This window comes from Rhipicephalus microplus, chromosome 5, assembly GCF_043290135.1.
Source record: "Rhipicephalus microplus isolate Deutch F79 chromosome 5, USDA_Rmic, whole genome shotgun sequence".
NCBI classification, from domain to species: Eukaryota; Metazoa; Arthropoda; class Arachnida; order Ixodida; family Ixodidae; genus Rhipicephalus; species Rhipicephalus microplus.
In genome coordinates this window covers 162,326,602-162,354,070 of record NC_134704.1, presented here as the reverse complement: position 1 = coordinate 162,354,070, position 27,469 = coordinate 162,326,602, and the positions used below count along the sequence as shown (strand labels likewise).

The 27,469-nt window shown below is 46.2% G+C and overlaps 7 non-coding genes across 7 annotated transcripts; all 7 read left to right on the top strand.

The window, feature by feature from the left end:
- Positions 1 to 1,297: 1,297 nt before the first annotated feature.
- TRNAW-CCA (transfer RNA tryptophan (anticodon CCA)) lies at positions 1,298 to 1,369 on the top strand. Its single transcript has one exon. It is a non-coding gene; the product is annotated as a tRNA-Trp (tRNA).
- Positions 1,370 to 3,838: 2,469 nt separating this feature from the next.
- TRNAW-CCA (transfer RNA tryptophan (anticodon CCA)) lies at positions 3,839 to 3,910 on the top strand. Its single transcript has one exon. It is a non-coding gene; the product is annotated as a tRNA-Trp (tRNA).
- Positions 3,911 to 7,861: 3,951 nt separating this feature from the next.
- TRNAW-CCA (transfer RNA tryptophan (anticodon CCA)) lies at positions 7,862 to 7,933 on the top strand. The gene has a single exon. It is a non-coding gene; the product is annotated as a tRNA-Trp (tRNA).
- A 7,989-nt stretch (positions 7,934 to 15,922) lies between these two features.
- On the top strand, positions 15,923 to 15,994 carry TRNAW-CCA (transfer RNA tryptophan (anticodon CCA)). The gene has a single exon. It is a non-coding gene; the product is annotated as a tRNA-Trp (tRNA).
- A 5,442-nt stretch (positions 15,995 to 21,436) lies between these two features.
- On the top strand, positions 21,437 to 21,508 carry TRNAW-CCA (transfer RNA tryptophan (anticodon CCA)). The gene has a single exon. It is a non-coding gene; the product is annotated as a tRNA-Trp (tRNA).
- Positions 21,509 to 23,138: 1,630 nt separating this feature from the next.
- TRNAW-CCA (transfer RNA tryptophan (anticodon CCA)) lies at positions 23,139 to 23,210 on the top strand. Its single transcript has one exon. It is a non-coding gene; the product is annotated as a tRNA-Trp (tRNA).
- Positions 23,211 to 24,838: 1,628 nt separating this feature from the next.
- Positions 24,839 to 24,910, top strand: TRNAW-CCA (transfer RNA tryptophan (anticodon CCA)). Its single transcript has one exon. It is a non-coding gene; the product is annotated as a tRNA-Trp (tRNA).
- The last annotated feature ends 2,559 nt before the right edge of the window (positions 24,911 to 27,469 follow it).

Genomic DNA, 27,469 nt, shown 5'->3' with positions numbered 1-27,469 from the left:
GCGTATGTACGAACGGCTTCACTAAGTGGACTCGGTGGCGACACGGTAGCACGTCTGTCTCCATATCAGAAGGTTGCGTGTTCGAATCACGTCCGGGTCAAATTCTTTTTTTTCTTATTTTCATCTATTTGTCTATCTACTTATTTGTCTGTGTACAATGACTTGTCTCGGTACCTGTGCTTCATCCACAGAAGGCCGAGCAAAACAAGCTACCGCGTGTGTGCGAACGGCTACGCTAAGTGGATTCGGTGGCGACACGGTAGCGCGTCATACTACGGATCAGAGGGTTGCGTGTTCAAATCACGTCCGTGTTAAGTTCTCGTTTTTGGTATTTTCATCTGACTATCTACCTCTTTGTCTGTCTACAACGACTTGTCTCTTTACCTGTGCTTCATCGATGGAAGGCCAAGCAAAACATGCTACCACGTGTGTGCGAACGGCTACCCTAAATGGACTCGGCGGCGAACTGTTAGCGCGTCCGACTCCAGATCAGAAGGTTGCGTGTTCGAATCGCGTCCGGGTCAAATCCTCTTTCATATTATTTTCATCTGTCTATCTACTTATTTGTCTGTCTACAATGACTTGTCTCTTTACCAGTGCAGCATCGACAGAAGGCCGAGCAAAACATGCTACCGCGTGTGTGCGTACGGCTACACTAAGTGGACTCGGTGGCAACCCGGTAGCACGTCTGACTCCAGATCGAAAGGTTGCGTGTTCGAATCACGTCCGGGTCAAGCTCTCTTTTTATTATTTTCATCTGTCTATCTACCTATTTGTCTGTCTACAATGACATGCCTCTTTACCTGTGCTTCATCGACAGAAGGCCGAGCAAATCATGCTACCGCGTGTGTGCGAACGACTACACTAAGCGGATTCGATGGCGACACGGTAGCACGTCTGACTCCAGATCAGAAGGTTGCGTGTTCGAATCACGTCCGGGTAAAAGTCTCTCTTTATTATTTTCATCTATCTGTCTATCTACTTATTTGTCTGTCTACAATGACTCTTCTCTTTAGCTGTGCTTCCTCGACAGAAGGCCGAGCAAAACATGCTACCACATGTGTGCGAACGGCCACCCAAAACGGACTCGGTGGCGACATGTTAGCATGTCTGACTACACATCAGAAGGTTGCGAGCTTGAATCACGTCTGGATCAAATTTTCTTTTTTCTTATTTTCATCATTCTGTCTATCTACTTATTTGTCTGTCTACAATGACTTGTCTCTTTACCTGTGCTTCATCGACAGAAGGCCGAGAACACATGCTACCACGTGTGTGCGAACGGCTACCCTTAGCGGACTCGGTGGCGCAACGGTAGCGCGTCTGACTCCAGATCAGAAGGTTGCGTGTTCGAATCACGCCGGGGTCAAATTCTCTTTTTTATTGTTTTCAACTATCTGTCTACCTATTTGTCTGTCTACAATGACTTCTCTCTTAACCTATGCTTCATCGACAGAAGGCCGAGCAATACATGCTACTGAGTGTGTGCGCACGGCTACACTAAGTCAGCTCGGTGGCGACCCGGTAGGACGTCTGACTCCAGATCAGAAGGTTGCGTGTTCGAATCACGTCGATGTGAAGTTCTCTCTTTTGTTATTTTCATCTATCTGTCTATCTACTTATTTGTCTGTCTACAATGACTTGTCTCTTTACCTGTGCTTCATCGACAGAAGGCCGAGCAAAACATGCTACCACGTGTGTGCGAACGGCTGCCCTGAGCGGACTCGGAGGTCAACGGTAGCGCGTCTGACTCCAGATCAGTGGGTTAAATGTTCGAATCACGTCCGGCTCAAATTCTCTTTTTATTATTTTCATCTATCTGTCTATCTACTTTTTTGTCTGTCTAAAATGACTTGTCCCTTTACCTGTGCTTCATCGACATAAGGCCGTGCAAAACATGCTACCACGTGTGTGCGAACGGCTACCCTAAGCGGACTCGGTGGCGCAACTTTAGCACGTTTGATTCCAGATCAGAAGGTTGCGTGTTCTAATCACGTCCGTGTCAAACTCTCTTTTTAGTATTTTCATCTATCTGTCTATCTACTTATTTCTCTGTCTGCAATGACTTGTCCCTTTACCTGTGCTTCATCGACAGAAGGCCGAGCAAAACATGCTACCGCATGTGTGCGAACGGCTACACTAAGTGTACTGTGTGGCGATACGGTAGCACGTCTGACTCCAGATCACAAGGCTGCGTGTTCGAATCACGTCCGGGTCAAATCCTCTTTTTTAATATTTTCATCTAACTGTCTATCTACTTATCTGTATGTCTACAATTACTTGTCTCTTTACCTGTGCTTCATCGACAGAAGGCCGAGCAAAACATGCTACCACGTGTGGGCGAATGGTTACCTAACGGACTCTGTGGCGACACGGTAGCACGTCTGACTCCAGATCAGGTTGCGTGTTCGAATCACGTCCTGGTCAAATTCTCTTCTTTATTATTTTCATCTATTTATCTTTTGATTTGTCTGTCTACGATGACTTGTCTCTTTACCTGTGCTTCATCGACAGAACGCCGAGCGAAACATGCTACCGCGTGTGTACGAACGGCTTCGCTAAGTGGACTCGGTGGCGACACGGTAGCACGTCTGACTCCAGATCAGAAGGTTGCGTGTTCGAATCACGTCCGGGTCAAATTCTCTTTTTTATTATTTTCATCTATTTGTCTATCTACTTATTTGTCTGTCTACAATGACTTGTCTCGTTACCTGTGCTTCATCGACAGAAAGCCGAGCAAAACAAGCTACCGCGTGTGTGCGAACGGCTAGGCTAAGTGGATTCGGTGGCGACACGGTAGCGCGTCTTACCCAGATCAGAGGGTTGCGTGTTCGAATCACGTACATGTTAAGTTCTCGTTTTTGTTTTTTTCATCTGTCTATCTACCTCTTTGTCTGTCTACAACGACTTGTTTATTTACCTGTGCTTCATCGATAGAAGGCCGAGCAAAACATGCTACCACGTGTGTGCGAACGGTTACCCTAAGTGGACTCGGTGGCGAACTGTTAGCGCGTCCGACTCGAGATCAGATGGTTGCGTGTTCGAATCGCGTCTGGGTCAAATTCTCTTTCTTATTATTTTCATCTGTCTATCTACTTATTTGTCTGTCTACAATGACTTGTCTTTTACCTGTGCTGCATCGACAGAAGGCCGAGCAAAACATGCTACCGCGTGTGTGCGAACGGCTACACAAAGTGGACTCGGTGGTGACACAGTAGCACGTCTGACTCCAGATCAGAAGGTTGCAGGTTCGAATCACGTTCGGGTCATGTTCTCTTTTTTACTATTTTCATCTATCTGTCTATCTACTCATTTGTCTGTCTACAATGACTCTTCTCTTTAGGTGTGCTTCATCGACAGAAGGCCGAGCAAATCATGCTACCACGTGTGTGCGAACGGCTACCCTAAACGGACGCGGTGGCGACACGGTAGCACGTCTGCCTCCAGATCAGAAGGTTGCGAGTTTGAATCACGTCCGTGTCAAATTCGCTTATTTATTATTTTCATCTATCTGTGTATCTACTTATTTGTCTGTCTACAAAGACTTGTCTCTTTACCTGTGTTTCATCGACAGAAGGCCGAGCAAATCATGCTACCGCGTGTGTGCGAACGGCTACCCTAAGCGGATTCGATGGCGACACGGTAGCACGTCTGACACCAGATCAGAAGTTTGCGTGTTTGAATCACGTCCGGGTAAAAGTGTCTTTTCATTATTTTCATCTATCTGTCTATCTACTTATTTGTCTGTGTACAATGACTCTTCTCTTTAGCTGTGCTTCCTCGACAGAAGGCCAAGCAAAACATGCTACCACGTGTGTGCGAACGGCCACACTAAACGGACTCGGTGGCGCAACGGTAGCGCGTCTGACTCCAGATCAGAAGGTTGCGTGGTCGAATCACGTCGGGGTCAAATTCTCTTTTCTATTGTTTTCAACTATCTGTCTACTTATTTGTCTGTCTACAATGACTTCTCTCTTTACCTATGCTTCATCGACAGAAGGCCGAGCAATACATGCTACTGCGTGTGTGCGAACGGCTACACTAAGTCAAATCGGTGGCGACCCGGTAGGACGTCTGACTCCAGATCAGAAGGTTGCGTGTTCGAATCACATCGATGTCAAGTTCTTTCTTTTGTTATTTTCATCTATCTGTCTATCTACTTATTTGTCAGTCTACAATGACTTGTCTCTTTACCTGTGCTTCATCGACAGAAGGCCGAGCAAAACATGCTACCACGTGTGTGTGAACGGCTGCCCTGAGCGGACTCGGCGGTGCAACGGTAGCGCGTCTGACTCCAGATCAGTAGGTTAAATGTTCGAATCACGTCCGGGTAAAATTCTCTTTTTAGTATTTTCATCTATCTGTCTATCTACTTATTTGTCTATCTGCAATGACTTGTCCCTTTACCTGTGCTTCATCGACAGAAGGCCGAGCAAAACATGCTACCACGTGTGTGCGAATGGTTACCTAACGGACTCGGTGGCGACGCGGTAGCACGTCTGACTCCAGATCAGAAGGTTGCGTGTTCGAATCACGTCCGGGGCAAATTCTCTTTTTTATTATTTTCATCTATTTGTCTATCTACTTATTTGTCTGTCTACAATGACTTGTCTCGTTACCTGTGCTTCATCGACAGAAAGCCGAGCAAAACAAGCTACCGCGTGTGTGCGAACGGCTAGGCTAAGTGGATTCGGTGGCGACACGGTAGCGCGTCTTACCCAGATCAGAGGGTTGCGTGTTCGAATCACGTACGTGTTAAGTTCTCGTTTTTGTTATTTTCATCTGTCTATCTACCTCTTTGTCTGTCTACAACGACTTGTTTCTTTACCCTTGCTTCATCGATAGAAGGCCGAGCAAAACATGCTACCACGTGTGTGCGAACGGCTACCCTAAGTGGACTCGGTGGCGAACTGTTAGCGCGTCCGACTCGAAATCAGAAGGTTGCGTGTTCGAATCGCGTCCGGGTCAAATTCCCTTTCTTATTATTTTCATCTGTCTATCTACTTATTTGTCTGTCTACAATGACTTGTCTCTTTACCTGTGCTTCCTCGACAGAAGGCCGAGCAAAACATGCTACCACATGTTTGCGAACGGCCACCCAAAACGGACTCGGTGGCGACGTGTTAGCATGTCTGACTACACATCAGAAGGTTGCGAGCTTGAATCACGTCTGGATCAAATTTTCTTTTTTCTTATTTTCATCATTCTGTCTATCTACTTATTTGTCTGTCTACAATGACTTGTCTCTTTACCTGTGCTTCATCGACAGAAGGCCGAGAACACATGCTACCACGTGTGTGCGAACGGCTACCCTTAGCGGACTCGGTGGCTTAACGGTAGCGCGTCTGACTCCAGGTCAGAAGGTTGCGTGTTCGAATCACGCCGGGGTCAAATTCTCTTTTTTATTGTTTTCAACTATCTGTCTACCTATTTGTCTGTCTACAATGACTTCTCTCTTAACCTATGCTTCATCGACAGAAGGCCGAGCAATACATGCTACTGCGTGTGTGCGCACGGCTACACTAAGTCAGCTCGGTGGCGACCCGGTAGGACGTCTGACTCCAGATCAGAAGGTTGCGTGTTCGAATCACGTCGATGTGAAGTTCTCTCTTTTGTTATTTTCATCTATCTGTCTATCTACTTATTTGTCTGTCTACAATGACTTGTCTCTTTACCTGTGCTTCATCGACAGAAGGCCGAGCAAAACATGCTACCACGTGTGTGCGAACGGCTGCCCTGAGCGGACTCGGAGGTCTACGGTAGCGCGTCTGACTCCAGATCAGTGGGTTAAATGTTCGAATCACGTCCGGGTCAAATTCTCTTTTTATTATTTTCATCTATCTGTCTATCTACTTTTTTGTCTGTCTAAAATGACTTGTCCCTTTACCTGTGCTTCATCGACATAAGGCCGTGCAAAACATGCTACCACGTGTGTGCGAACGGCTACCCTAAGCGGACTCGGTGGCGCAACTTTAGCACGTTTGATTCCAGATCAGAAGGTTGCGTGTTCTAATCACGTCCGTGTCAAACTCTCTTTTTAGTATTTTCATCTATCTGTCTATCTACTTATTTCTCTGTCTGCAATGACTTGTCCCTTTACCTGTGCTTCATCGACAGAAGGCCGAGCAAAACATGCTACCGCATGTGTGCGAACGGCTACACTAAGTGTACTGTGTGGCGATACGGTAGCACGTCTGACTCCAGATCACAAGGCTGCGTGTTCGAATCACGTCCGGGTCAAATCCTCTTTTTTAATATTTTCATCTAACTGTCTATCTACTTATCTGTATGTCTACAATGACTTGTCTCTTTACCTGTGCTTCATCGACAGAAGGCCGAGCAAAACATGCTACCACGTGTGGGCGAATGGTTACCTAACGGACTCGGTGGCGACACGGTAGCACGTCTGACTCCAGATCAGGTTGCGTGTTCGAATCACGTCCTGGTCAAATTCTCTTTTTTATTATTTTCATCTATTTATCTTTTGATTTGTCTGTCTACGATGACTTGTCTCTTTACCTGTGCTTCATCGACAGAACGCCGAGCGAAACATGCTACCGCGTGTGTACGAACGGCTTCGCTAAGTGGACTCGGTGGCGACACGGTAGCACGTCTGACTCCAGATCAGAAGGTTGCGTGTTCGAATCACGTCCGGGTCAAATTCTCTTTTTTATTATTTTCATCTATTTGTCTGTCTACTTATTTGTCTGTCTACAATGACTTGTCTCGTTACCTGTGCTTCATCGACAGAAAGCCGAGCAAAACAAGCTACCGCGTGTGTGCGAACGGCTAGGCTAAGTGGATTCGGTGGCGACACGGTAGCGCGTCTTACCCAGATCAGAGGGTTGCGTGTTCGAATCACGTACATGTTAAGTTCTCGTTTTTGTTTTTTTCATCTGTCTATCTACCTCTTTGTCTGTCTACAACGACTTGTTTATTTACCTGTGCTTCATCGATAGAAGGCCGAGCAAAACACGCTACCACGTGTGTGCGAACGGTTACCCTAAGTGGACTCGGTGGCGAACTGTTAGCGCGTCCGACTCGAGATCAGAAGGTTGCGTGTTCGAATCCCGTCTGGGTCAAATTCTCTTTCTTATTATTTTCATCTGTCTATCTACTTATTTGTCTGTCTACAATGACTTGTCTCTTTACCTGTGCTGCATCGACAGAAGGCCGAGCAAAACATGCTACCGCGTGTGTGCGAACGGCTACACAATGTGGACTCGGTGGTGACACAGTAGCACGTCTGACTCCAGATCAGAAGGTTGCAGGTTCGAATCACGTTCGGGTCATGTTCTCTTTTTTACTATTTTCATCTATCTGTCTATCTACTCATTTGTCTGTCTACAATGACTCTTCTCTTTAGGTGTGCTTCATCGACAGAAGGCCGAGCAAATCATGCTACCACGTGTGTGCGAACGGCTACCCTAAACGGACGCGGTGGCGACACGGTAGCACGTCTGCCTCCAGATCAGAAGGTTGCGAGTTTGAATCACATCCGTGTCAAATTCGCTTATTTATTATTTTCATCTATCTGTGTATCTACTTATTTGTCTGTCTACAAAGACTTGTCTCTTTACCTGTGTTTCATCGACAGAAGGCCGAGCAAATCATGCTAAAGCGTGTGTGCGAACGGCTACCCTAAGCGGATTCGATGGCGACACGGTAGCACGTCTGACACCAGATCAGAAGTTTGCGTGTTTGAATCACGTCCGGGTAAAAGTGTCTTTTCATTATTTTCATCTATCTGTCTATCTACTTATTGGTCTGTGTACAATGACTCTTCTGTTTAGCTGTGCTTCCTCGACAGAAGGCCAAGCAAAACATGCTAGCACGTGTGTGCGAACGGCCACACTAAACGGACTCGGTGGCGCAACGGTAGCGCGTCTGACTCCAGATCAGAAGGTTGCGTGGTCGAATCACGTCGGGGTCAAATTCTCTTTTCTATTGTTTTAAACTATCTGTCTACTTATTTGTCTGTCTACAATGACTTCTCTCTTTACCTATGCTTCATCGACAGAAGGCCGAGCAATACATGCTACTGCGTGTGTGCGAACGGCTACACTAAGTCAAATCGGTGGCGACCCGGTAGGACGTCTGACTCCAGATCAGAAGGTTGCGTGTTCGAATCACATCGATGTCAAGTTCTTTCTTTTGTTATTTTCATCTATCTGTCTATCTACTTATTTGTCTGTCTACAATGACTTGTCTCTTTACCTGTGCTTCATCGACAGAAGGCCGAGCAAAACATGCTACCACGTGTGTGTGAACGTTTGCCCTGAGCGGACTCGGCGGTGCAACAGTAGCGCGTCTGACTCCAGATCAGTAGGTTAAATGTTCGAATCACGTCCGGGTAAAATTCTCTTTTTAGTATTTTCATCTATCTGTCTATCTACTTATTTGTCTATCTGCAATGACTTGTCCCTTTACCTGTGCTTTATCGACAGAAGGCCGAGCAAAACATGCTACCACGTGTGTGCGAATGGTTACCTAACGGACTCGGTGGCGACGCGGTAGCACGTCTGACTCCAGATCAGAAGGTTGCGTGTTCGAATCACGTCCGGGGCAAATTCTCTTTTTTATTATTTTCATCTATTTGTCTATCTACTTATTTGTCTGTCTACAATGACTTGTCTCGTTACCTGTGCTTCATCGACAGAAAGCCGAGCAAAACAAGCTACCGCGTGTGTGCGAACGGCTAGGCTAAGTGGATTCGGTGGCGACGCGGTAGCGCGTCTTACCCAGATCAGAGGGTTGCGTGTTCGAATCACATACGTGTTAAGTTCTCGTTTTTGATATTTTCATCTGTCTATCTACCTCTTTGTCTGTCTACAACGACTTGTTTCTTTACCTGTGCTTCATCGATAGAAGGCCGAGCAAAACATGCTACCACGTGTGTGCGAACGGCTACCATAAGTGGACTCGGTGGCGAACAGTTAGCGCGTCCGACTCGAAATCAGAAGGTTGCGTGTTCGAATCGCGTCCGGGTCAAATTCCCTTTCTTATTATTTTCATCTGTCTATCTACTTATTTGTCTGTCTACAATGACTTGTCTCTTTACCTGTGCTGCATCGACAGAAGGCCGAGCAAAACATGCTACCGCGTGTGTGCGAATGGCTACACAAAGTGGACGCGGTGGCGACACGGCAGCACGTCTGACTCCAGATCAGAAGGTTGCGAGTTTGAATCACGTCTGGGTCAAATTCGCTTATTTATTATTTTCATCTATCTGTGTATCTACTTATTTGTCTGTCTACAAAGACTTGTCTCTTTACCTGTGCTTCATCGACAGAAGGCCGAGCAAATCATGCTACCGCGTGTGTGCGAACGGCTACCCTAAGCAGATTCGATGGCGACACGGTAGCACGTCTGACTCCAGATCAGAAGGTTGCGTGTTCGAATCACGTCCGGGTAAAAGTCTCTTTTTATTATTTTCATCTATCTGTCTATCTACTTATTTGTCTGTCTACAATGACTCTTCTCTTTAGCTGTGCTTCCTCGACAGAAGGCCAAGTAAAACATGCTACCACGTGTGTGCGAACGGCCACACTAAACGGACTCGGTGGCGACATGTTAGCATGTCTGACTACAGATAAGAAGGTTGCGAGTTTGAATCACGTCTGGATCAAATTTCCTTCTTTCTTATTTTCATAAATCTGTCTATCTACTTATTTGTCTGTCTACAATGAGTTGTCTCTTTACCTGTGCTTCATCGACAGAAGGCCGAGCAAAACAAGCTACCGCGTGTGTGCGAACGGCTAGGCTAAGTGGATTCGGTGGCGACACGGTAGCGCGTCTTACCCAGATCAGAGGGTTGCGTGTTCGAATCACGTACATGTTAAGTTCTCGTTTTTGTTTTTTTAATCTGTCTATCTACCTCTTTGTCTGTCTACAACGACTTGTTTATTTACCTGTGCTTCATCGATAGAAGGCCGAGCAAAACATGCTACCACGTGTGTGCGAACGGTTACCCTAAGTGGACTCGGTGGCGAACTGTTAGCGCGTCCGACTCGAGATCAGAAGGTTGCGTGTTCGAATCGCGTCTGGGTCAAATTCTCTTTCTTATTATTTTCATCTGTCTATCTACTTATTTATCTGTCTACAATGACTTGTCTCTTTACCTGTGCTGCATCGACAGAAGGCCGAGCAAAACATGCTACCGCGTGTGTGCGAACGGCTACACAAAGTGGACTCGGTGGTGACACAGTAGCACGTCTGACTCCAGATCAGAAGGTTGCAGGTTCGAATCACGTTCGGGTCATGTTCTCTTTTTTACTATTTTCATCTATCTGTCTATCTACTCATTTGTCTGTCTACAATGACTCTTCTCTTTAGGTGTGCTTCATCGACAGAAGGCCGAGCAAATCATGCTACCACGTGTGTGCGAACGGCTACACTAAACGGACGCGGTGGCGACACGGTAGCACGTCTGCCTCCAGATCAGAAGGTTGCGAGTTTGAATCACGTCCGTGTCAAATTCGCTTATTTATTATTTTCATCTATCTGTGTATCTACTTATTTGTCTGTCTACAATGACTTCTCTCTTTACCTATGCTTCATCGACAGAAGGCCGAGCAATACATGCTACTGCGTGTGTGCGAACGGCTACACTAAGTCAAATCGGTGGCGACCCGGTAGGACGTCTGACTCCAGATCAGAAGGTTGCGTGTTCGAATCACATCGATGTCAAGTTCTTTCTTTTGTTATTTTCATCTATCTGTCTATCTACTTATTTGTCTGTCTACAATGACTTGTCTCTTTACCTGTGCTTCATCGACAGAAGGCCGAGCAAAACATGCTACCACGTGTGTGTGAACGTTTGCCCTGAGCGGACTCGGCGGTGCAACAGTAGCGCGTCTGACTCCAGATCAGTAGGTTAAATGTTCGAATCACGTCCGGGTAAAATTCTCTTTTTAGTATTTTCATCTATCTGTCTATCTACTTATTTGTCTATCTGCAATGACTTGTCCCTTTACCTGTGCTTTATCGACAGAAGGCCGAGCAAAACATGCTACCACGTGTGTGCGAATGGTTACCTAACGGACTCGGTGGCGACGCGGTAGCACGTCTGACTCCAGATCAGAAGGTTGCGTGTTCGAATCACGTCCGGGGCAAATTCTCTTTTTTATTATTTTCATCTATTTGTCTATCTACTTATTTGTCTGTCTACAATGACTTGTCTCGTTACCTGTGCTTCATCGACAGAAAGCCGAGCAAAACAAGCTACCGCGTGTGTGCGAACGGCTAGGCTAAGTGGATTCGGTGGCGACGCGGTAGCGCGTCTTACCCAGATCAGAGGGTTGCGTGTTCGAATCACATACGTGTTAAGTTCTCGTTTTTGATATTTTCATCTGTCTATCTACCTCTTTGTCTGTCTACAACGACTTGTTTCTTTACCTGTGCTTCATCGATAGAAGGCCGAGCAAAACATGCTACCACGTGTGTGCGAACGGCTACCATAAGTGGACTCGGTGGCGAACAGTTAGCGCGTCCGACTCGAAATCAGAAGGTTGCGTGTTCGAATCGCGTCCGGGTCAAATTCCCTTTCTTATTATTTTCATCTGTCTATCTACTTATTTGTCTGTCTACAATGACTTGTCTCTTTACCTGTGCTGCATCGACAGAAGGCCGAGCAAAACATGCTACCGCGTGTGTGCGAATGGCTACACAAAGTGGACGCGGTGGCGACACGGCAGCACGTCTGACTCCAGATCAGAAGGTTGCGAGTTTGAATCACGTCTGGGTCAAATTCGCTTATTTATTATTTTCATCTATCTGTGTATCTACTTATTTGTCTGTCTACAAAGACTTGTCTCTTTACCTGTGCTTCATCGACAGAAGGCCGAGCAAATCATGCTACCGCGTGTGTGCGAACGGCTACCCTAAGCAGATTCGATGGCGACACGGTAGCACGTCTGACTCCAGATCAGAAGGTTGCGTGTTCGAATCACGTCCGGGTAAAAGTCTCTTTTTATTATTTTCATCTATCTGTCTATCTACTTATTTGTCTGTCTACAATGACTCTTCTCTTTAGCTGTGCTTCCTCGACAGAAGGCCAAGTAAAACATGCTACCACGTGTGTGCGAACGGCCACACTAAACGGACTCGGTGGCGACATGTTAGCATGTCTGACTACAGATAAGAAGGTTGCGAGTTTGAATCACGTCTGGATCAAATTTCCTTCTTTCTTATTTTCATAAATCTGTCTATCTACTTATTTGTCTGTCTACAATGAGTTGTCTCTTTACCTGTGCTTCATCGACAGAAGGCCGAGCAAAACAAGCTACCGCGTGTGTGCGAACGGCTAGGCTAAGTGGATTCGGTGGCGACACGGTAGCGCGTCTTACCCAGATCAGAGGGTTGCGTGTTCGAATCACGTACATGTTAAGTTCTCGTTTTTGTTTTTTTAATCTGTCTATCTACCTCTTTGTCTGTCTACAACGACTTGTTTATTTACCTGTGCTTCATCGATAGAAGGCCGAGCAAAACATGCTACCACGTGTGTGCGAACGGTTACCCTAAGTGGACTCGGTGGCGAACTGTTAGCGCGTCCGACTCGAGATCAGAAGGTTGCGTGTTCGAATCGCGTCTGGGTCAAATTCTCTTTCTTATTATTTTCATCTGTCTATCTACTTATTTATCTGTCTACAATGACTTGTCTCTTTACCTGTGCTGCATCGACAGAAGGCCGAGCAAAACATGCTACCGCGTGTGTGCGAACGGCTACACAAAGTGGACTCGGTGGTGACACAGTAGCACGTCTGACTCCAGATCAGAAGGTTGCAGGTTCGAATCACGTTCGGGTCATGTTCTCTTTTTTACTATTTTCATCTATCTGTCTATCTACTCATTTGTCTGTCTACAATGACTCTTCTCTTTAGGTGTGCTTCATCGACAGAAGGCCGAGCAAATCATGCTACCACGTGTGTGCGAACGGCTACACTAAACGGACGCGGTGGCGACACGGTAGCACGTCTGCCTCCAGATCAGAAGGTTGCGAGTTTGAATCACGTCCGTGTCAAATTCGCTTATTTATTATTTTCATCTATCTGTGTATCTACTTATTTGTCTGTCTACAATGACTTCTCTCTTTACCTATGCTTCATCGACAGAAGGCCGAGCAATACATGCTACTGCGTGTGTGCGAACGGCTACACTAAGTCAAATCGGTGGCGACCCGGTAGGACGTCTGACTCCAGATCAGAAGGTTGCGTGTTCGAATCACATCGATGTCAAGTTCTTTCTTTTGTTATTTTCATCTATCTGTCTATCTACTTATTTGTCTGTCTACAATGACTTGTCTCTTTACCTGTGCTTCATCGACAGAAGGCCGAGCAAAACATGCTACCACGTGTGTGTGAACGGCTGCCCTGAGCGGACTCGGCGGTGCAACGGTAGCGCGTCTGACTCCAGATCAGTAGGTTAAATGTTCGAATCACGTCCGGGTAAAATTCTCTTTTTAGTATTTTCATCTATCTGTCTATCTACTTATTTGTCTATCTGCAATGACTTGTCCCTTTACCTGTGCTTCATCGACAGAAGGCCGAGCAAAACATGCTACCACGTGTGTGCGAATGGTTACCTAACGGACTCGGTGGCGACGCGGTAGCACGTCTGACTCCAGATCAGAAGGTTGCGTGTTCGAATCACGTCCGGGGCAAATTCTCTTTTTTATTATTTTCATCTATTTGTCTATCTACCTATTTGTCTGTCTACAATGACTTGTCTCGTTACCTGTGCTTCATCGACAGAAAGCCGAGCAAAACAAGCTACCGCGTGTGTGCGAACGGCTAGGCTAAGTGGATTCGGTGGCGACGCGGTAGCGCGTCTTACCCAGATCAGAGGGTTGCGTGTTCGACTCACGTACGTGTTAAGTTCTCGTTTTTGTTATTTTCATCTGTCTATCTACCTCTTTGTCTGTCTACAACGACTTGTTTCTTTACCTGTGCTTCATCGATAGAAGGCCGAGCAAAACATGCTACCACGTGTGTGCGAACGGCTACCCTAAGTGGACTCGGTGGCGAACTGTTAGCGCGTCCGACTCGAAATCAGAAGGTTGCGTGTTCGAATCGCGTCCGGGTCAAATTCCCTTTCTTATTATTTTCATCTGTCTATCTACTTATTTGTCTGTCTACAATGACTTGTCTCTTTACCTGTGCTGCATCGACAGAAGGCCGAGCAAAACATGCTACCGCGTGTGTGCGAATGGCTACACAAAGTGGACGCGGTGGCGACACGGCAGCACGTCTGACTCCAGATCAGAAGGTTGCGAGTTTGAATCACGTCTGGGTCAAATTCGCTTATTTATTATTTTCATCTATCTGTGTATCTACTTATTTGTCTGTCTACAAAGACTTGTCTCTTTACCTGTGCTTCATCGACAGAAGACCGAGCAAATCATGCTACCGCGTGTGTGCGAACGGCTACCCTAAGCAGATTCGATGGCGACACGGTAGCACGTCTGACTCCAGATCAGAAGGTTGCGTGTTCGAATCACGTCCGGGTAAAAGTCTCTTTTTATTATTTTCATCTATCTGTCTATCTACTTATTTGTCTGTCTACAATGACTCTTCTCTTTAGCTGTGCTTCCTCGACAGAAGGCCAAGTAAAACATGCTACCACGTGTGTGCGAACGGCCACACTAAACGGACTCGGTGGCGACATGTTAGCATGTCTGACTACAGATAAGAAGGTTGCGAGTTTGAATCACGTCTGGATCAAATTTCCTTCTTTCTTATTTTCATAAATCTGTCTATCTACTTATTTGTCTGTCTACAATGACTTGTCTCTTTACCTGTGCTTCATCGACAGAAGGCCGAGCAAAACAAGCTACCGCGTGTGTGCGAACGGCTAGGCTAAGTGGATTCGGTGGCGACACGGTAGCGCGTCTTACCCAGATCAGAGGGTTGCGTGTTCGATTCACGTACATGTTAAGTTCTCGTTTTTGTTTTTTTCATCTGTCTATCTACCTCTTTGTCTGTCTACAACGACTTGTTTATTTACCTGTGCTTCATCGATAGAAGGCCGAGCAAAACATGCTAGCACGTGTGTGCGAACGGTTACCCTAAGTGGACTCGGTGGCGAACTGTTAGCGCGTCCGACTCGAGATCAGAAGGTTGCGTGTTCGAATCGCGTCTGGGTCAAATTCTCTTTCTTATTATTTTCATCTGTCTATCTACTTATTTGTCTGTCTACAATGACTTGTCTCTTTACCTGTGCTGCATCGACCGAAGGCCGAGCAAAACATGCTACCGCGTGTGTGCGAACGGCTACACAAAGTGGACTCGGTGGTGACACAGTAGCACGTCTGACTCCAGATCAGAAGGTTGCAGGTTCGAATCACGTTCGGGTCATGTTCTCTTTTTTACTATTTTCATCTATCTGTCTATCTACTCATTTGTCTGTCTACAATGACTCTTCTCTTTAGGTGTGCTTCATCGACAGAAGGCCGAGCAAATCATGCTACCACGTGTGTGCGAACGGCTACACTAAACGGACGCGGTGGCGACACGGTAGCACGTCTGCCTCCAGATCAGAAGGTTGCGAGTTTGAATCACGTCCGTGTCAAATTCGCTTATTTATTATTTTCATCTATCTGTGTATCTACTTATTTGTCTGTCTACAAAGACTTGTCTCTTTACCTGTGTTTCATCGACAGAAGGCCGAGCAAATCATGCTACCGCGTGTGTGCGAACGGCTACCCTAAGCGGATTCGATGGCGACACGGTAGCACGTCTGACACCAGAGCAGAAGTTTGCGTGTTTGAATCACGTCCGGGTAAAAGTGTCTTTTCATTATTTTCATCTATCTGTCTATCTACTTATTTGTCTGTGTACAATGACCCTTCTCTTTAGCTGTGCTTCCTCGACAGAAGGCCAAGCAAAACATGCTACCACGTGTGTGCGAACGGCCACACTAAACGGACTCGGTGGCGCAACGGTAGCGCGTCTGACTCCAGATCAGAAGGTTGCGTGGTCGAATCACGTCGGGGTCAAATTCTCTTTTCTATTGTTTTCAACTATCTGTCCACTTATTTGTCTGTCTACAATGACTTCTCTCTTTACCTATGCTTCATCGACAGAAGGCCGAGCAATACATGCTACTGCGTGTGTGCGAACGGCTACACTAAGTCAAATCGGTGGCGACCCGGTAGGACGTCTGACTCCAGATCAGAAGGTTGCGTGTTCGAATCACATCGATGTCAAGTTCTTTCTTTTGTTATTTTCATCTATCTGTCTATCTACTTATTTGTCTGTCTACAATGACTTGTCTCTTTACCTGTGCTTCATCGACAGAAGGCCGAGCAAAACATGCTACCACGTGTGTGTGAACGGCTGCCCTGAGCGGACTCGGCGGTGCAACGGTAGCGCGTCTGACTACAGATAAGAAGGTTGCGAGTTTGAATCACGTCTGGATCAAATTTCCTTCTTTCTTATTTTCATAAATCTGTCTATCTACTTATTTGTCTGTCTACAATGAGTTGTCTCTTTACCTGTGCTTCATCGACAGAAGGCCGAGCAAAACAAGCTACCGCGTGTGTGCGAACGGCTAGGCTAAGTGGATTCGGTGGCGACACGGTAGCGCGTCTTACCCAGATCAGAGGGTTGCGTGTTCGAATCACGTACATGTTAAGTTCTCGTTTTTGTTTTTTTCATCTGTCTATCTACCTCTTTGTCTGTCTACAACGACTTGTTTATTTACCTGTGCTTCATCGATAGAAGGCCGAGCAAAACATGCTACCACGTGTGTGCGAACGGTTACCCTAAGTGGACTCGGTGGCGAACTGTTAGCGCGTCCGACTCGAGATCAGAAGGTTGCGTGTTCGAATCGCGTCTGGGTCAAATTCTCTTTCTTATTATTTTCATCTGTCTATCTACTTATTTGTCTGTCTACAATGACTTGTCTCTTTACCTGTGCTGCATCGACAGAAGGCCGAGGAAAACATGCTACCGCGTGTGTGCGAACGGCTACACAAAGTGGACTCGGTGGTGACACAGTAGCACGTCTGACTCCAGATCAGAAGGTTGCAGGTTCGAATCACGTTCGGGTCATGTTCTCTTTTTTACTATTTTCATCTATCTGTCTATCTACTCATTTGTCTGTCTACAATGACTCTTCTCTTTAGGTGTGCTTCATCGACAGAAGGCCGAGCAAATCATGCTACCACGTGTGTGCGAACGGCTACACTAAACGGACGCGGTGGCGACACGGTAGCACGTCTGCCTCCAGATCAGAAGGTTGCGAGTTTGAATCACGTCCGTGTCAAATTCGCTTATTTATTATTTTCATCTATCTGTGTATCTACTTATTTGTCTGTCTACAATGACTTCTCTCTTTACCTATGCTTCATCGACAGAAGGCCGAGCAATACATGCTACTGCGTGTGTGCGAACGGCTACACTAAGTCAAATCGGTGGCGACCCGGTAGGACGTCTGACTCCAGATCAGAAGGTTGCGTGTTCGAATCACATCGATGTCAAGTTCTTTCTTTTGGTATTTTCATCTATCTGTCTATCTACTTATTTGTCTGTCTACAATGACTTGTCTCTTTACCTGTGCTTCATCGACAGAAGGCCGAGCAAAACATGCTACCACGTGTGTGTGAACGGCTGCCCTGAGCGGACTCGGCGGTGCAACGGTAGCGCGTCTGACTCCAGATCAGTAGGTTAAATGTTCGAATCACGTCCGGGTAAAATTCTCTTTTTAGTATTTTCATCTATCTGTCTATCTACTTACTTGTCTATCTGCAATGACTTGTCCCTTTACCTGTGCTTCATCGACAGAAGGCCGAGCAAAACATGCTACCACGTGTGTGCGAATGGTTACCTAACGGACTCGGTGGCGACGCGGTAGCACGTCTGACTCCAGATCAGAAGGTTGCGTGTTCGAATCACGTACGGGGCAAATTCTCTTTTTTATTATTTTCATCTATTTGTCTATCTACTTATTTGTCTGTCTACAATGACTTGTCTCGTTACCTGTGCTTCATCGACAGAAAGCCGAGCAAAACAAGCTACCGCGTGTGTGCGAACGGCTAGGCTAAGTGGATTCGGTGGCGACGCGGTAGCGCGTCTTACCCAGATCAGAGGGTTGCGTGTTCGAATCACGTACGTGTTAAGTTCTCGTTTTTGTTATTTTCATCTGTCTATCTACCTCTTTGTCTGTCTACAACGACTTGTTTCTTTACCTGTGCTTCATCGATAGAAGGCCGAGCAAAACATGCTACCACGTGTGTGCGAACGGCTACCCTAAGTGGACTCGGTGGCGAACTGTTAGCGCGTCCGACTCGAAATCAGAAGGTTGCGTGTTCGAATCGCGTCCGGGTCAAATTCTCTTTCTTATTATTTTCATCTGTCTATCTACTTATTTGTCTGTCTACAATGACTTGTCTCTTTACCTGTGCTGCATCGACAGAAGGCCGAGCAAAACATGCTACCGCGTGTGTGCGAATGGCTACACAATGTGGACGCGGTGGCGACACGGCAGCACGTCTGACTCCAGATCAGAAGGTTGCGAGTTTGAATCACGTCTGGGTCAAATTCACTTATTTATTATTTTCATCTATCTGTGTATCTACTTATTTGTCTGTCTACAAAGACTTGTCTCTTTACCTGTGCTTCATCGACAGAAGGCCGAGCAAATTATGCTACCGCGTGTGTGCGAACGGCTACCCTAAGCAGATTCGATGGCGACACGGTAGCACGTCTGACTCCAGATCAGAAGGTTGCGTGTTCGAATCACGTCCGGGTAAAAGTCTCTTTTTATTATATTCATCTATCTGTCTATCTACTTATTTGTCTGTCTACAATGACTCTTCTCTTTAGCTTTGCTTCCTCGACAGAAGGCCAAGTAAAACATGCTACCACGTGTGTGCGAACGGCCACACTAAACGGACTCGGTGGCGACATGTTAGCATGTCTGACTACAGATAAGAAGGTTGCGAGTTTTAATCACGTCTGGATCAAATTTCCTTCTTTCTTATTTTCATAAATCTGTCTTTCTACTTATTTGTCTGTCTACAATGACTTGTCTCTTTACCTGTGCTTCATCGACAGAAGGCCGAGCAAAACAAGCTACCGCGTGTGTGCGAACGGCTAGGCTAAGTGGATTCGGTGGCGACACGGTAGCGCGTCTTACCCAGATCAGAGGGTTGCGTGTTCGAATCATGTACATGTTAAGTTCTCGTTTTTGTTTTTTTCATCTGTCTATCTACCTCTTTGTCTGTCTACAACGACTTGTTTATTTACCTGTGCTTCATCGATAGAAGGCCGAGCAAAACATGCTACCACGTGTGTGCGAACGGTTACCCTAAGTGGACTCGGTGGCGAACTGTTAGCGCGTCCGACTCGAGATCAGAAGGTTGCGAGTTTGAATCACGTCCGGGTCAAAATCGCTTATTTATTATTTTCATCTATCTGCTTATCTACTTATTTGTCTGTCTACAAAGACTTGTCTCTTTACCTGTGTTTCATCGACAGAAGGCCGAGCAAATCATGCTACCGCGTGTGTGCGAACGGCTACCCTAAGCGGATTCGATGGCGACACGGTAGCACGTCTGACACCAGATCAGAAGTTTGCGTGTTTGAATCACGTCCGGGTAAAAGTGTCTTTTCATTATTTTCATCTATCTGTCTATCTACTTATTTGTCTGTGTACAATGACTCTTGTCTTTAGCTGTGCTTCCTCGACAGAAGGTCAAGCAAAACATGCTACCACGTGTGTGCGAACGGCCACACTAAACGGACTCGGTGGCGCAACGGTAGGGCATCTGACTCCAGATCAGAAGGTTGCGTGGTCGAATCACGTCGGGGTCAAATTCTCTTTTCTATTGTTTTCAACTATCTGTCTACTTATTTGTCTGTCTACAATGACTTCTCTCTTTACCTATGCTTCATCGACAGAAGGCCGAGCAATACATGCTACTGCGTGTGTGCGAACGGCTACACTAAGTCAAATCGGTGGCGACCAGGTAGGACGTCTGACTCCAGATCAGAAGGTTGCGTGTTCGAATCACGTCGTTGTCAAGTTCTTTCTTTTGTTATTTTCATCTATCTGTCTATCTACTTATTTGTCTGTCTACAATGACTTGTCTCTTTACCTGTGCTTCATCGACAGAAGGCCGAGCAAAACATGCTACCACGTGTGTGTGAACGGCTGCCCTGAGCGGACTCGGCGGTGCAACGGTAGCGCGTCTGACTCCAGATCAATAGGTTAAATGTTCGAATCACGTCCGGGTAAAATTCTCTTTTTAGTATTTTCATCTATCTGTCTATCTACTTATTTGTCTAACTGCAATGACTTGTCCCTTTACCTGTGCTTCATCGACAGAAGGCCGAGCAAAACATGCTACCACGTGTGTGCGAATGGTTACCTAACGGACTCGGTGGCGACGCGGTAGCACGTCTGACTCCAGATCAGAAGGTTGCGTGTTCGAAGCACGTCCGGGGCAAATTCTCTTTTTTATTATTTTCATCTATTTGTCTATCTACTTATTTGTCTGTCTACAATGACTTGTCTCGTTACCTGTGTTTCATCGACAGAAAGCCGAGCAAAACAAGCTACCGCGTGTGTGCGAACGGCTAGGCTAAGTGGATTCGGTGGCGACACGGTAGCGCGTCTTACCCAGATCAGAGGGTTGCGTGTTCGAATCACGTACGTGTTAAGTTCTCGTTTTTGTTATTTTCATCTGTCTATCTACCTCTTTGTCTGTCTACAACGACTTGTTTCTTTACCTGTGCTTCATCGATAGAAGGCCGAGCAAAACATGCTACCACGTGTGTGCGAACGGCTACCCTAAGTGAACTCGGTGGCGAACTGTTAGCGCGTCCGACTCGAAATCAGAAGGTTGCGTGTTCGAATCGCGTCAGGGTCAAATTACCTTTCTTATTATTTTCATCTGTCTATCTACTTATTTGTCTGTCTACAATGACTTGTCTCTTTACCTGTGCTGCATCGACAGAAGGCCGAGCAAAACATGCTACCGCGTGTGTGCGAATGGCTACACAAAGTGGACGCGGTGGCGACACGGTAGCACCTCTGACTCCAGATCAGAAGGTTGCGAGTTTGAATCACGTCCGGGTCAAATTCGCTTATTTATTATTTTCATCTATCTGTGTATCTACTTATTTGTCTGTCTACAAAGACTTCTCTCTTTACCTGTGCTTCATCGACAGAAGGCCGAGAAATCATGCTACCGCGTGTGTGCGAACGGCTACCCTAAGCAGATTCGATGGCGACACGGTAGCACGTCTGACTACAGATCAGAAGGTTGCGTGTTCGAATCACGTCCGGGTAAAAGTCTCTTTTTATTATTTTCATCTATCTGTCTATCTACTTATTTGTCTGTCTACAATGACTCTTCTCTTTAGCTGTGCTTCCTCGACAGAAGGCCAAGTAAAACATGGTACCACGTGTGTGCGAACGGCTACCCTAAGCGGACTCGGTGGCGCAACGGTAGCGCGTCTGACTCCAGATCAGAAGATTGCGTGTTCGAATCACGTCGGGGTCAAATTCTCTTTTTTATTGTTTTCAACTATCTGTCTACTTATTTGTCTGTCTACAATGACTTCTCTCTTAACCTATGCTTCATCGACAGAAGGCCGAGCAATACATGCTAATGCGTGTGTGCGCACGGCTACACTAAGTCAACTCGGTGGTGACCCTGTAGGACGTCTGACTCCAGATCAGAAGGTTGCGTGTTCGAATCACGTCGATGTGAAGTTCTCTCTTTTGTTATTTTCATCTATCTGTCTATCTACCTATTTGTCTGTCTACAATGAGTTGTCTCTTTACCTGTGCTTCATCGACACAAGGCCGAACAATACATGCTACCACGTGTGTGCGAACGGCTGCCCTGAGCGGACTCGGAGGTTCAACGGTAGCGCGTCTGACTCCAGATCAGTGGGTTAAATGTTCGAATCACGTCCGGGTCAAATTCTCTTTTTATTATTTTCATTTATCTGTCTATCTACTTATTTCTCTGTCTGCAATGACTTGTCCCTTTACCTGTGCTTCATCGACAGAAGGCCGAGCAAAACATGCTACCGCGTGTTTGCGAACGGTTGCTCTAAGCGGACTCAGTGGCGCAACTTTAGCACGTCTGACTCCAGATCAGAAGGTTGCGTGTTCGAATCAAGTCCGGGTCAAATTCTTTTTTATTATTATTTTCATCTGTCTATTCACTTATTTGTCTGTCTACAATGACATGTCTCTTTACCTGTGCTTCATCGACAGAAGGCCGAGCAAAACATGCTACCGTGTGTGTGCGAACGGCTACACTAAGTGTACTGTGTGGCGATACGGTAGCACGTCTGACTCCAGATCACAAGGTTGCGTGTTCGAATCACGACCGGGTCAAATCCTCTTTTTTATTATTTTCGTCTATCTGTCTATCTACTTATCTGTAAGTCTACAATTACTTGTCTGTTTACCTTTGCTTCATCGACAGAAGGCCGAGCAAAACATGCTACCACGTGTGTGCGAACGGCTACCCTAAGCGGACTCGGTGGCGCAACGGTAGCGCGTCTGACTCCAGATCAGAAGGTTGCGTGTTCGAATCACGTCGATGTGAAGTTCTCTCTTTTGTTATTTTCATCTATCTGTCTATCTACTTATTTGTCTGTCTACAATGAGTTGTCTCTTTACCTGTGCTTCATCGACAGAAGGCCGAGCAAAACATGCTACCACGTGTGTGCGAACGGCTGCCCTGAGCGGACTCGGAGGTGCAACGGTAGCGCGTCTGACTCCAGATCAGTGGGTTAAATGTTCGAATCACGTCCGGGTCAAATTCTCTTTTTATTATTTTCATCTATCTGTCTATCAACTTATTTGTCTGTCTACAAGTACTCTTCTCTTTAGCTGTGCTTCCTCGACAGAAGGCCGAGCAAAGCATGCTACCACGTGTGTGCGAACGGCCACCCTAAACGGACTTGGTGGCGACATGTTAGCATGTCTGACTCCAGATCAGAATATTGCGAGTATGAATCACTTCTGGATCAAATTTCCTTTTTTCTTATTTTCATCAATCTGTCTATTTACTTATTTGTCTGTCTACAATGACTTGTCTCTTTACCTGTGCTTCATCGACAGAAGGCCGAGAAAACATGCTACCACGTGTGTGCGAACGGCTACCCTAAGCGGACTCGGTGGCGCAACGGTAGCGCGTCTGACTCCAGATCAGAAGGTTGCGTGTTCGAATCACGCCGGGGTCTAATTCTCTTTTTTATTGTTTTCAACTATCTGTCTACTTATTTGTCGGTCTACAATGACTTCTCTCTTACTCTATGCTTCATCGACAGAAGGCCCAGCAATTCATGCTAATGCGTGTGTGCGCACGGCTCCACTAAGTCAACTCGGTGGCGACCCGGTAGGACGTCTGACTCAAGATCAGAAGGTTGCGTGTTCGAATCACGTCGATGTGAAGTTCTCTCTTTTGTTATTTTCATCTATCTGTCTATCTACGTATTTGTCTGTCTACAATGACTTGTCTCTTTACCTGTGCTTCATCGACAGAAGGCCGAGCAAAACATGCTACCACGTGTGTGCGAACGGCTGCCCTGAGCGGACTCGGAGGTTCAACGGTAGCGCGTCTGACTCCAGATCAGTGGGTTAAATGTTCGAATCACGTCCGGGTCAAATTCTCTTTTTATTATTTTCATCTATCTGTCTATCTACTTATTTCTCTGTCTGCAATGACTTGTCCCTTTACCTGTGCTTCATCGACAGAAGGCCGAGCAAAACATGCTACCGCGTGTTTGCGAACGGTTGCTCTAAGCGGACTCAGTGGCGCAACTTTAGCACGTCTGACTCCAGATCAGAAGGTTGCGTGTTCGAATCAAGTCCGGGTCAAATTCTTTTTTATTAATATTTTCATCTGTCTATTCACTTATTTGTCTGTCTACAATGACTTGTCTCTTTACCTGTGCTTCATCGACAGAAGGCCGAGCAAAACATGCTACCGTGTGTGTGCGAACGGCTACACTAAGTGTACTGTGTGGCGATACGGTAGCACGTCTGACTCCAGATCACAAGGTTGCGTGTTCGAATCACGACCGGGTCAAATCCTCTTTTTTATTATTTTCATCTATCTGTCTATCTACTTATCTGTATGTCTACAATGACTTGTCTCTTTACCTGTGCTTCATCGACAGAAGGCCGAGCAAAACATGCTACCACGTGTGTGCGAATGGTTACCTAATAGACTCGGTGGCGACACGGTAGCACGTCTGACTCCAGATCAGAAGGTTGCGAGTTTGAATCACGTCCAGGTCAAATTTGCTTATTCATTTTTTTCATTTATCTGTGTATCTACCTATTTGTCTGTCTACAAAGACTTGTCTCTTTACCTGTGCTTCATCGACAGAGGGCCGAGAAAATCATGCTACCGCGTGTGTGCGAACGGCTACCCTAAGCGGATTCGATGGCGACACGGTAGCACGTCTGACTCCAGATCAGAAGATTGCGTGTTCGAATCACGTCCGGGTAAAAGTCTCTTTTTATTATTTTCATCTATCTGTCTATCTCCTTATTTGTCTGTCTACAATGACTCTTCTCTTTAGCTGTGCTTCCTCGACAGAAGGCCAAGCAATACATGCTACCACGTGTGTGCGAACGGCCACACTAAACGGACTCGGTGGCGACTTGTTAGCATGTCTGACTACAGATCAGAAGGTTGCGAGTTTGAATTACGACTGGATCAAATTTCCTTCTTTCTTATTTTCATCAATCTGTCTATCTACTTATTTGTCTGTCTACAATGACTTGTCTCTTTACCTGTGCTTCATCGACAGAAGGCCGAAAAAACATGCTACCACGTGTGTGCGAACGGCTACCCTAAGCGGACTCGGTGGCGCAACGGTAGCGCGTCTGACTCCAGATCAGAAGGTTGCGTGTTCGAATCACGTCGGGGTCAAATTCTCTTTTTTATTGTTTTCAACTATCTGTCTACTTATTTGTCTGTCTACAATTACTTCTTTCTTTACCTATGCTTCATCGACAGAAGGCCGAGCAATACATGCTACTGCGTGTGTGCGAACGGCTACACTAAGTCAACTCGGTGGCGACCCGGTAGGACGTCTTACTCCAGATCAGAATGTTGCGTGTTCGAATCACGTCAATGTCAAGTTCTCTCTTTTGTTATTTTCATCTATCTGTCTATCTACTTATTTGTCTGTCTAAAATGACTTGTCCCTTTACCTGTGCTTCATCGACATAAGGCCGTGCAAAACATGCTACCACGTGTGGGCGAACGGCTACCCTAGGTGGACTCTGTGGCGCAAGCAACTTTAGCACGTCTGACTCCAGATCAGAAGGTTGCGTGTTCTAATCACGTCCGCGTCAAATTCTCTTTTTAGTATTTTCATCTATCTGTCTATCTACGTATTTGTCTATCTGCAATGACTTGTCCCTTTACCTCTGCTTCATCGACAGAAGGCCGAGCAAAACATGCTACAGCGTGTGTGCGAACAATTACTCTAAGCGGACTCAGTGGCGCAACTTTAGCACGTCTGACTCCAGATCAGAAGGTTGCGTGTTCGAATCAGGTCCGGGTCAAATTCTTTTTTATTATTTTCATCTGTCTATCCACTTATTTGTCTGTCTACAATGACTTGTCTCTTTACCTGTGCTTCATCGACAGAAGGCCGAGCAAAACATGCTACCGCGTGTGTGTGAACGGCTACGCTAAGTGTACTCGGTGGCGATACGGTAGCACGTCTGACTCCAGATCACAAGGTTGCGTGTTCGAATCAGGTCCGGGTCAAATCCTCTTTTTTATTATTTTCATCTATCTGTCTATCTACTTATCTGTATGTCTACAATGACTTGTCTCTTTACCTGTGCTTCATCGACAGAAGGCCGAGCAAAACATGCTACCACGTGTGTGCGAATGGGTACCTAACAGGCTCGGTGGCGACACGGTAGCACGTCTGACTCCAGATCACAAGGATGCGTGTTCGAATCACGTCCGCGTCAAATTCTCTGTTTTATTATTTTCATCTGTTTAACTTTTTATTTTTCTGTCTACGATGACTTGTCTCTTTACGTGTGCTTCATCGACCGAAGGCCGAGCGAAACATGCTACCGCGTGTGTACGAACGGCTTCACTAAGTGGACTCGGTGGCGACACGGTAGCACGTCTGTCTCCATATCAGAAGGTTGCGTGTTCGAACCACGTCCGGGTCAAATTCTCTTTTTTCTTATTTTCATCTATTTGTCTATCTACTTATTTGTCTGTGTACAATGACTTTTCTCGTTACCTGTGCTTCATCGACAGAAGGCCGAGCAAGACAAGCTACCGCGTGTGTGCGAACGGCTACGCTAAGTGGATTCGGTGGCGACACGGTAGCGCGTCTTACTACGGATCAGAGGGTTGCGTGTTCGAATCACGTCCGTGTTAAGTTCTCGTTTTTGTTATTTTCATCTGTCTATCTACCTCTTTGTCTACAACGACTTGTTTCTTTACCTGTGCTTCATCGAGAGAAGGCCGAGCAAAACATGCTACCACGTGAGTGCGAACGGCTACCTTAAGTTGACTCGGTGGCGAACTGTTAGCGCGTCCGACTCCAGATCAGAAGGTTGCGTGTTCGTATCGCGTCCGGGTCAAATTCTCTTTCTTATTATTTTAATCTGTCTATCTACTTATGTGTCTGTCTACAATGACTTGTCTCTTTACCTGTACTGCATCGACAAAAGGCTGAGCAAAACATGCTACCGCGTGTGTGCGAACGGCTACACAAAGTGGACTCGGTGGCGACACGGTAGCACGTCCGACTCCTGATCAGAGGGTTGCGTGTTCGAATCACGTCCGTGTTAGGTTCTCTTTTTTATTATTTTCATCTATCTGTCTATCTACTTATTTGTATGTCTACAATGACTTGTCTCTTTACCTGTGCTTCATCAACAGAAGGTCGAGCAAAACATGCTACCACGTGTGTGCGAATGGTTACCTAACGGACTCGGTGGCGACACGGTAGCACGTCTGACTCCATATCAGAAGGTTGCGTGTTCGAATCACGTCCGGGTCAAATTCTCTTTTTCATTATTTTCATCTGTTTAACTTTTTATTTGTCTGTCTACGATGACTTGTCTCTTTACCTGTGCTTCATCGACAGAAGGCCGAGCGAAACATGCTACCGCGTGTGTACGAACGGCTTCACTAAGTGGACTCGGTGGCGACACGGTAGCACGTCTGTCTCCATATCAGAACGTTGCGAGTTCGAATCACGTCCGGGTCAAGCTCTCTTTTTATTATTTTTATCTGTCTATCTACTTATTTGTCTGTCTACAATGACATGTCTCTTTACCTGTGCTTCATCGACAGAAGGCCGAGCAAATCATGCTACCGCGTGTGTGCGAACGATTACCCTAAGCGGATTCGATGGCGACACGGTAGCACGTCTGACTCCAGATCAGAAGGTTGCGTGTTCGAATCACGTCTGGATCAAATTTCCTTTTTTCTTATTTTCATCAT